This window comes from Dermacentor variabilis, chromosome 10, assembly GCF_050947875.1.
Source record: "Dermacentor variabilis isolate Ectoservices chromosome 10, ASM5094787v1, whole genome shotgun sequence".
NCBI classification, from domain to species: Eukaryota; Metazoa; Arthropoda; class Arachnida; order Ixodida; family Ixodidae; genus Dermacentor; species Dermacentor variabilis.
The window spans coordinates 28,460,263-28,471,035 of NC_134577.1; the positions used below are offsets into that span (position 1 = coordinate 28,460,263).

The window sequence follows — 10,773 nt, forward strand, 5'->3', positions numbered from 1 at the left end:
AAAAAAAAGCCGATAAAGCGTCTGCCTTTCGTTCCGGTGGTGATAACCAGGCAACGCGCACGCTAAGGAATCACACGTAGCGAAAGATAGTTTCCCTCGCTCTCTTTCCATCGGAATTTCTATATCAAACGACAAGTTCGACGAGTTGCTGGGGTTATCATCTTCGAAATCAGCGTCTTTATCTTTCCGTTCTGCGCTGTTCGATTTTCGAAGTTTCTCAGCATTTGGACGTTGCCTTCGCCGCGGAAGCGGGCGATGCAGCCTGAACTGATATCGGAGCTTGCTTTCAGCTAGGCCGCCATTTTGCCATATGTCGGTGCATGCGGTTGCATGCACGAATGCTTTGGTGAATAGCTTTAGCTTCAGCCGTCAGGCCGGGATTCACGCCACTTTTTCGAAGGGACCACTGAGTGGCTGAAAGAACCCAGGCTGCTCATTTACGTAGGATATTCCGATGGATAATTGGTTAGAACCAAGGGGGTACGGACAGCCCGGTAAAGCTACGTTTCCCAGCAGACGAGGTGAGGCCAATTCTTGCAACTGTTTCGAATCACGCATGGACAACATTTCGCGTAGCACCTGTGCGAAGTGCCCTCCGCTCCTTTGTGCTGTGAAACGTTTTCGTTTTCCGACTCGCGAAGTAGGTTTATCAACCGTTCGGCAAATATACTACAGCGGCCAGTTCAGTGCAGCACGCCACTGAATTTCTGGTTGACTTGCTCAAAAAAAGATTTCTTTCGCTCTGTATTATTCTGGTCATTTCCGTGTGCTTGCGCGCTGCCTTAGCCGCAGTAGCAGATGATGTAGCCAGCACTTATATCGCGGCTTCCTTTCGCGTTGACTGCCATTTCGCCATATGGCGGTGCCTGTGGTTAAGCTTAAGAAGGCTCACCTGTTTTTGTGATTAACTTGAGCTCTTGCTTTCAGGCCGCAACACATTCAAAGGTGCCACAAGTTGACTGAAAGAATGCTGGTTGCTCGTGCACTGCATGGCCTCCTCGTGGCTCATGGTTCGAACAATGCAGGGACCGGCAGCCCGGCGTAGTGTTGCTTCGCTGCAGGCGAGGTGAGCACAACCTTTTCTATTGCTTTGAAAATTACGCTCAATAAGAAGAACGAACTGAATACGTTGGTGCTGATTAATGTTTAAAATCCAGCACGAGAAGGAACATAGACAAAGGAATCACACACCACGAGCACTCTTGTCCGCGCACATACGCAAGTCTTACTAAATATTTTTTTCTTACTGAAATAAAAATTTCTTCAGTAAACGTTCGTGGTATGTTACGTTCTCTTCCTTTCTTAGAGCTAAATTTTCAACATTACTACGCACAATGAACTTTTTGTGTATCAGCTATGCGATATGTACAGCCGCCCTGAATTTTAATAATATAGCGCGAGCGTCGACTGAACTGCTGGTGAGCGCCTTATAACGGCGATAAGCGTGCAACAAGGCGAGAGTTCGCGCACGAGCCTTGTTGCCTTGTTGCACTCGCCTTGTTGCAGGCTCTTGTTGCACGCTTATCGCCGTTATAAGGCGCTCACCAGCAGTTCAGTCGACGCTCGCGCTATATTATTAAAGATCAGGGTGGTTGTACCTTCGGCTGAGTTGTGTTGTAAAACTTTTTTTATGTCCTGTTCTACTAGTAGGCGAATCAGCCTTGAGGAAAACGCACTACAGCTGCCAGTTGAGTGCAGTGGGCTATTGAATTTGACGTTGGCGCGTTGAAGACATAACCAATTCGTTCGTTACTGCGAAACGCGATTCGAAGACTGTAGAAAGTGCATTTTAGGACAATTGCAGGCAGCTTTACGCTTGTCGATGTTCTGCCCTGTTCTTATTTGCCATGGCACTATCACCGGGAAACATGGCGAATCAGGAATACGCAAAGAATCGAAAAATTTGCCAAACTAAAAATTATATGCACATCGAACAAACACATTGGAATATATTTGAACCGAAGCTATGTATTTACTACTATTTATATACTACTACTATATAGGTTTAATTTCATCTTTTGCAATGAGTAAATCTACGCAGTCTTTATGCTAAACCTTCACTTCGTTCAAGTTTTGTATTTGTGCCCTACAACATTCAGAAGCTCTTTAGAAATACAAACAGCCAAATATGGCAGATGTAGAGTATGAGAGGTGTGTGTAGCGATGTCATCAGGATCAAAGCGATGTGTGATGCTTGTCTAGGGAAGAATGCTGATGACAGGCGCACGGACAGAGAAGGATGGCACATTTCTCATCACGCGTATTCGGGACATACTCGATCCAGTTCTAATCTTGAGAAAGCGTGGTTCGGCAGATTTGCGTAGACGATCACACACGGGCAATGTGTACACCCGTGAGCAAAAGTATACGGACCACGGGAGCGCGTGCCAAACTGCATTGACGCGCCGTCTACCGACGCGGTGCCTGCTGTCGAGAGGGCCGTTAGAGCAGCGGTGCGCATGCGCGTCCCATCATATCTGCTGGCCTGACATGTAGCCTTGCCTGACGTGGCTGCGGTGCTCGTAGACTAAACGTCCACTGGGCGTCGTTTTCTCTGTTCCGTCGCGTCTGGGCCGTTGTTTTACGCAGCGGCTAGACTGGCACGCGCGTCCGCCGCGCTTCGTTTTCATTCTTTCTTTGCGGGGATTATCGCGCGCCGCACTGCCTTCTCTGACGTCTTTAGATGACTCGCGCAAAATGTCTCTGCGGCGTTGTATTATCTCGAACTGTTCCAATGATTGCTGCCGCAGGTAGAAGCAAGGTTTTGCAATCGGTGTCCGCCGTCGCGTTAAGAAGTAGAACTGAGTTGCTGACGCTACTATGCTCCGCAAGCAGTAAGGTGCTAAAACGAGACATTAGCGGCACCGTACTGCCTTTATTTCTTCAAACCCTTCAACAAGACTTGAACAAGAAATGCACGCGAGGGTGCCACTACAGACAGCTGCGGCAACGCTGACACATTCGCGAGAATATAAAATCAGGTGCAGCTGTGTGGTGCACGCAGCTGTGAAGTTCCAATTACAGTTGCCCCCTTGCGAATCGGGTCGGGGTGACCGGCCTGAATCACTGGTCGGGGTGACCACCGAAAGACTCCGGTCTTGAGGGAACTTGGAACAAGCCAACGTGCTGCTGTTATTTTCGGAGATTATAATTTTCACGACTGTATGCATGAGTTCACTACGCTGTTAATTTTCCATAGTCGGTGATGACGCCTCGGAGGTCCCGTGGTATCCTCTCGTATCGCGATGCCGTGAGGAGACCCCGACAGCAAACATTAGAACAGTTCGAGATAAAACAACACCGCAGAAAGGCATTTTGCGCGAGTCATCTGAAGGCGTCAGGGAAGGCAGTGCGGCGCGCGATAATTCCCCACAAGAAGAATGAAAACGAAGCGCGGCGGACGCGCGTGCCAGCCCAGCCGCTGCGTAAAACAATGGCCCAGACGCGACGGAGCAGAGAAAACGACGCCCAGTGGACGTTTAGTCTACGAGCACCGTAGCCACGTCAGCCAAGGCTACATGTCAGGCCAGCAGATATTATGGGACGCGCATGCGCACCGCTGCTCTAGCGGCCCTCTCGACAGCAGGCGCCCCGTCGGTAGACGGCGCGTCGATGCAGTTTGGCACGCGCTCCCGTGGTCCGTATACTTTTGCTCACGGGTGTACCTTCTGCTATTGCAGCCACGAGCTCGGGTCGCTGACTGTATCTGAAGATTGATATTATCCTCCTTAACCTGAATACAGCTATGGGATATAATTGCTTTGCTATAGCTGGTTTTATTGTGTACTTGCATGTTGCGAACGCAAAATACTTTTTTACGTATATGCCATAATTAGTTACCAATGGCTGCAGCAGTTGGGTCAGCCGGTACCTCGGTGGATTTATTGGTGAGTGTATGTACGCGAGGGTTGCGTTTCCACTGCGAGTACCAGCAAACAGGGCCTATTCTAACCACTGTATGCTGACCCTCAAAATAGAGCCAGTACGTACTCCTGTTTCAGCTGGAGGAGGTTGCAAACCGGAAGCTACCCACACCTGCATCTCCTACACAAAATATGAATGCCCGTGGTGTGGGGCCGAATGCATGCTTGACCACTTCGCGCGAGAGTGCCCAAGGTACCTCAAGAAGGCCCTTGAATAGGCGCTCCGACCAACCTAAAGATGGCTTGTCATATTTTATACAATTGTTTTTCTACTACTACTACTACTACTACTACTAATGCTACTACTACTACTAATGCTACTACTACTACTACTACCTTTTTTAATAATAATGATTAAGTAAATATCTGCATAAAACATCAACATATAATTCTGCACATGTGCCACTGTGACGTAAGATGTACAGAATCGCGAATGCATCTAAGCACGTGTCGAACTTCTCATTTGCATACACCTGTCATCGCTATTCTTGCATCGACAAGCATCCTAATTCGCCTTTGTCCTCGTCACATCGCTTCAGATGTCTGACACTGTGCGTCTGTCCAATGTACTGTTCGATGTACTGTTCGTTTTTGCTAAACAAACATTATATGGGATTACACAATCCGCAGGATGAAAATAAAGATAATTGTAGGCGTCTCTTTGAATCGCTAAGGATTGGTCTCCAGGCATCACGTAAGGTTCTCTTCACACTTACTTCCAACATATGCCTAGGATCTGCATAACTTTCTTTTTATGTGGCATGCATCCGACATTCTGAAGTATTAACATGGGCCAGCTGGGACATTGCGGGTTGGAGAACAGCGTGATCATGCAGGAAAGAAATTCTACTCCGAACCATCCAGTGAGGTTTTCCACTTTATTACCTTCTGTTAGGCCCATTTGGTTCTTCAAACGTCTGCTGATATGCCACGCAAGCATTCTTTCTCTGGTCTTCGCGTTACTACTGCAGAAACTACGTTATATCCCACCTAATTCTTTACTCCTTGTTCTTATATTTAGCAAAGCCAAGCGATAATAGTCGCGAAAATGAGACAGCCGAACGCGTAGAAGTGTACTAGCTGAATAAAGCAGGAGTTCAAATGTGCCTATCACCTTTTGAGGAATTGAAACGTGAAATTATTATTGCATTTGAGTGGTTTTCAGGATGTACTACATTTATCTTCATGTCATGCAATACTCTACTTTGCTATTACTCGAAATTTTGTTACCATCCCGTCCCTTTAAAGATATTGATGAAAATCTTCCCATTTGGGTTCTTTTGTAATCAAATACAGGCATACTGCTGTGCCGAAATGGACGAATATAAACGAAGCACGCAAAAAACCGCAATCTTCTCACCAAATTCAAGAATAATCGACATAGGTTCCTATGTCATCCATTCCGATATGCCATAATCCATAACTGCTTAGGCCATGCGCAACTAATGCTATGCTCAGCACGACAGAACCAAACGGCATAGCTCATTTTCCTCCAGTTTTCGTCGCCTTTGTTGGTTATTGCCCGAACTGAACACACGGTTCACCTGATTACCTACGCACTTCATAGAGCGTCTTTCAGTGAAGGTGACCGTAGAGAAAAATGTCAACAAAGCAAAACGAAGCTAACCCCCTGGAAAAAAAGTCATCACCTTCAGGCTATTTATGTGCTCTCCCAGCAATTTTTAATAAATCTTGCATTGTACCATCTCTTGCAGTCTTACGCCTGCCAACTATCTAATTTTATCCCACCACCTAATTGCCTGTCGTCCTAGACTGCACTTCCCTTCCCTTGGTACTTCTTCTGTAACTTTAATACACCTTCCGCTATTTACCTTATCCATTACATGGCATAACCAGCTCCAGCTTTTCTTCCTAATGTCAACTGAAATATCGCATATACCTTGTTTGCTCTCTTATACATAGCGCTGTTTGCTGTCTCCTAGAGGTATCTAACATTTCTCTTTTCAACATTTCTTGGTAATCTCGAAGTGTCTGCACCTTGTGCTAGTACCCGTAAAATGCAATGATTGTACCCATTTCTAGGATAGCGGTGCGCTGCCGAATATGATTTTGTAATACGTGCCATATCGGATCTAACCGATTTTATGTTCCCCTCAATTGCTTCCCCTTGATAACGATAACCTTTCTCTACTTTCGCTTGATATGTCATTCGAGAGGCCGACTACGACTTGCAAATTCCGTTCTCTTGCTAGGAAATTCCACATTACTTTACTCTAGTGCACAATAATCTCAAACCTTTGTGTCCATTCCGTTGGCTCAGTAACATCATAGCAGTCATACCTTAGCGTTACCACCACTTCCCATCAAAAAAGATAGGTCACAGGCCGCAGTCGATACACCAGTGAGAATTTCGTCACCAAAAAGCTCGAAGGTTATCAGAGAGAATTGATCCTTGTAGCAGAATATCACATGCACAGCAGTCTTAGGTGTTATGGGGGGAAGCTGAAATCTTACATTTGTCAATCACTCGGGAGACATTACTTATGGAAGACTGCACATTGTGTTCAGCAAAGGTCGAATGAACATAACCGAAATCAGAGCATAGTATGCAGGTGGCGTCCAACTTCCAGGCATATGCTTATCGCCAAAAATTCAAGGTAACTGAAACTTTACACATTCGTAAGAATCAACTACGGAAAGAAAGATGCTCGAAGTATAAAAGAAAGAGCATAGGGTGAGCATCTTTGTTATGAGTTAGCATCGCATGACTTCACTTCTTGTCTCATCTGAGGAATCGTGGTATTTTGGAGCGGATGGCCTAGGACATTCTGCACAACCTATATTGCGCTTAATTACGCCGAGTAGTCTTTTCACGGTGCTCAGACAGTATTTGGAATTTTCCAGAATTATTTGTTTATTGGGAATTGGCACTATGTTTTTGTGCTTCGGTTGCGTTTGCCTGTTTTTGATTTTGCTGCCTCTCATTTACTGTCCATCAGCCCATTAATGTCTCGCCAGAAATCACCAAGGGCAGCACTTTTGCGTTCTAGTTAGCGTTCCTCAATTTGGGGCTATGTAGGTCAATAATTATCTTTGAGGTGCGGATGGCCAGTGGAACGAGAGCAACATCTGGGCGAAAACTTGCGGAGGTGACAACACGGCATCAGTGCGAGTGTAGGGCCCAAAGAGTTTGACTTTGTGTCAGGATCGCTATCTGACGGTGTACAGAATAGTTCAGGGTTTCTTGTCCATGTGTCTTTCACCGTGCTTCTCACGTACACGTGTGATGTTTTTTTTTTCATGAGTGCCGAGAACAAACGATCGACGTTCTTCTAAACGTGCTATTGGTCAAAGGCGATGCTCGCCTTTCGTGCCGCCTCACCTGGTCAAGCATTAGAGGCAGCATGGTGGGCGACTATGCGAATCCGGCCAGCAAGGTGAGCGCACAGAAGACGTGATGTGTTGCGTCGTAATATTTCTATTGGCTTTCGTTCTGCCAAGTAACTGCATCTAAAGCAATTTCGCGCGCACTAAACTGTACGAGGAAGTGTTGGTCATTTGATCAACCACGTAAACTTCTTTAAACATTCGCTTACTAAATTAACGTGTACGTTGTCGTGAGCGTACAAACAATTACTAACACATCTCACTGGGTGGCCGCGCACGCTCGCTGTTGTACCTTCTAATTATTGCGGTTAGCATTCCTTTGGAAGTTCACCCAGTTAGAGGTATGTTTGTCTGTTTTTTCATGCGTATCTAACCTGTCCTACGCAAACTTAGGTCACGAGAAAGTCTGGTCTGATGGGTGGAGTATCGGGCTGTTGGGCTAAGGTAAAGGGGTTCAAAACAAACCTTCGCCCCAACTTGGGTCACTGGCTTGTAAACTTATTGCAGAGTCCCCTACAGCAGCATGCTTCATAATCTAATCGTTGTTTTGTCACGTAAAATCTCAGTTTTTTGTTGTCGTTGGGTACGTACTGCTCTTCGCCTGACGAAATCTTCGGTGAATGTTCTAGAGACCCGGTGTCTTACTGCCTGACCTACGGAACTGGTGGCCAGGTCTTCTAGCGCGATGGTGCCTCGCAGCCGCCACTGCATATCCTGCGACCTGGTACCTCAGTGCCGGCCCTGCTAACCTGGTGTCCAGCTGTTCTACCTGCGCGATGTATTGCTGCGCGCCCCGTGGACCTGGTGGCAAGCTGTTCCTGTGGCCTCCGCGGCCGCTGATCAGATCATCGCGCATGCGTTAAGGAATCACAGGTGGCAAAAGTTTTTTTTTTCTATAATAATTTTTCATCAACAAGCAGGGCTAGTTGTCAACATACGTAAAATCAGCGTTGGTGTTAGGTTCGCTCGTTTCGCATTATTCGATTTCGCCAATTTCTTTGCATTTAAGCATTGTATTCGCTGCAATAACAGGCAATGTAGCCTAATTTCATATCACGGGATGCTTTCGCGTTGGCGGTCACTTTGTCATTGTCGGTGCATGTAGTTGTGGGAAAGAGCGCTCACCTACTTTCGTAAATCGCTATAGCATTTACCATCCGAATGCAATGCATGTCGCTTTTTAGAGCGACCACGGCGTGGCTGGATCAATGCTGGCTGCTCGTTTATGCAATACATCACCATGGTGTTTTGTTCACGCAACGCAGGGATGGACAGCTGAGGCATGTTCCGCTTCCTATCAGATAAAGTGAGCGCACTCATTGCGAGTGTTTTGAAATAATTACGCTCAGTAAATAATTAGTCTCCTACTGATAATTTTATTGTTTTCCTCTTTTCGCTTTTTTGCCCTCACATCTTTAAATAATCCTAAAGAGCTCTGTCAATTTTTTAATGAAATATTGATCAAGAACTACTGAACGGCAGTCTACCGAGCGTCAGAATACATTTCGTCGGACTACAGATCGTCGGAACAGCGATATCGTCGGAACAGCGAGATCGTCAGACTACAGATCGTCACACCACCGAGAGAGTCACACCACGGAGAGAGTCACACCACCCAGATCGTCAGACTACAGATCGTCAGACTACAGATCGTCAGACTACAGATCGTCAGACTACAGATCGTCAGACTACAGATCGTCAGACTACAGATCGTATGACTACAGATCGTCAGACTACAGATCGTCAGACTACAGATCGTCAGACTACAGATCGTCAGACTACCGATCGTCAGACCACCGAGAACGTAAGACCACCGAGAACGTAAGACCACCGAGAACGTAAGACCACCGAGAACGTAAGACCACCGAGAACGTAAGACCACCGAGAACGTAAGACCACCGAGAACGTAAGACCGCCGAGAACGTAAGACCGCCGAGAACGTAAGACCGCCGAGAACGTAAGACCACCGAGAACGTAAGACCACCGAGAACGTAAGACCACCGAGAACGTAAGACCACCGAGAACGTAAGACCACCGAGAACGTAAGACCACCGAGAACGTAAGACCACCGAGAACGTAAGACCACCGAGAACGTAAGACCACCGAGAACGTAAGACCACCGAGAACGTAAGACCACCGAGAACGTAAGACCACCGAGAACGTAAGACCACCGAGAACGTAAGACCACCGAGAACGTAAGACCACCGAGAACGTAAGACCACCGAGAACGTAAGACCACCGAGAACGTAAGACCACCGAGAACGTAAGACCACCGAGAACGTCGGACCACCGAGAACGTCGGACCACCGAGAACGTCGGACCACCGAGAACGTCGGACCACCGAGAACGTCAGACCACCGAGAACGTCAGACCACCGAGAACGTCAGACCACCGAGAACGTCAGACCACCGAGAACGTCAGACCACCGAGAACGTCAGACCACCGAGAACGTCAGACCACCGAGAACGTCAGACCACCGAGAACGTCAGACCACCGAGAACGTCAGACCACCGAGAACGTCAGACCACCGAGAACGTCAGACCACCGAGAACGTCAGACCACCGAGAACGTCAGACCACCGAGAACGTCAGACCACCGAGAACGTCAGACCACCGAGAACGTCAGACTACAGCTCGTCAGACTACAGCTCGTCAGACTACAGCTCGTCAGACTACAGATCGTCAGACTACAGATCGTCAGACTACAGATCGTCAGACTACAGATCGTCAGACTACAGATCGTCAGACCACCGAGAACGTCAGACCACCGAGAACGTCAGACCACCGAGAACGTCAGACCACCGAGAACGTCAGACCACCGAGAACGTCAGACTACAGATCGTCAGACCAGCAAGAGCGTCAGACTACAGATCGTCGGACCACCGAGAGCGTCATAGACCGTCAGAGAGCGTCAGACTGTAGGGCGTCCCAAAATACGACAGCCTGAAATTTTCGGTTTTTTCAGCAGGGTCTGGAAGTAGGACACATCTGTAATCAGACGTATTTAGGACATATTCGAGACATTTGTAATTTGAGAAAACTTTTCGGCAGCTTCGCGTAGACTTTCACCGAGCGCCATCTACCCTTTGCTGAGGGACCTATGAGCTGATGCCCCTGACTATCTCAACAGATATTGCATCTATGAGAAATTTTTTCGGCCTTCGTCAATGCACGGGGTTAAAATAAAACAATAGCGTTTCGATTGTCCATGCTGCATTATGTGACACCAGTATATCGTATCACGTTCTGTTTTTGCCCATTCGTTGTTCTCATTTTTTGTGGACGAACCTTGAAAGTTGGCTTTGTATGGTGGCCGCCGGGGCGCTCCGCAGCCAGCTCAGGTACTACCTCTAACGGTAGTACCTCGGCCCGAGATTAGATGCCCGCAAGGGCATCCCCGCTAAGGGCATATTGGTGAGCAGTTCACCTGCATGGTCCCAGAACCGGCGCCTCGGCTGTGCGCAGCTTACCGTGTCTGGGGAAAGGAGAATCCTGTTGTTTGA

At 47.5% G+C, this 10,773-nt stretch overlaps 1 long non-coding RNA gene across 1 annotated transcript; it reads left to right on the forward strand.

The window, feature by feature from the left end:
• The first annotated feature begins 946 nt into the window (after window positions 1-946).
• Window positions 947-8,134, forward strand: LOC142559471 (uncharacterized). Its single transcript, XR_012823121.1, has 3 exons — window positions 947-1,066; window positions 7,190-7,321; window positions 7,901-8,134. It is a non-coding gene; the product is annotated as an uncharacterized LOC142559471 (long non-coding RNA).
• Window positions 8,135-10,773: the final 2,639 nt, after the last annotated feature.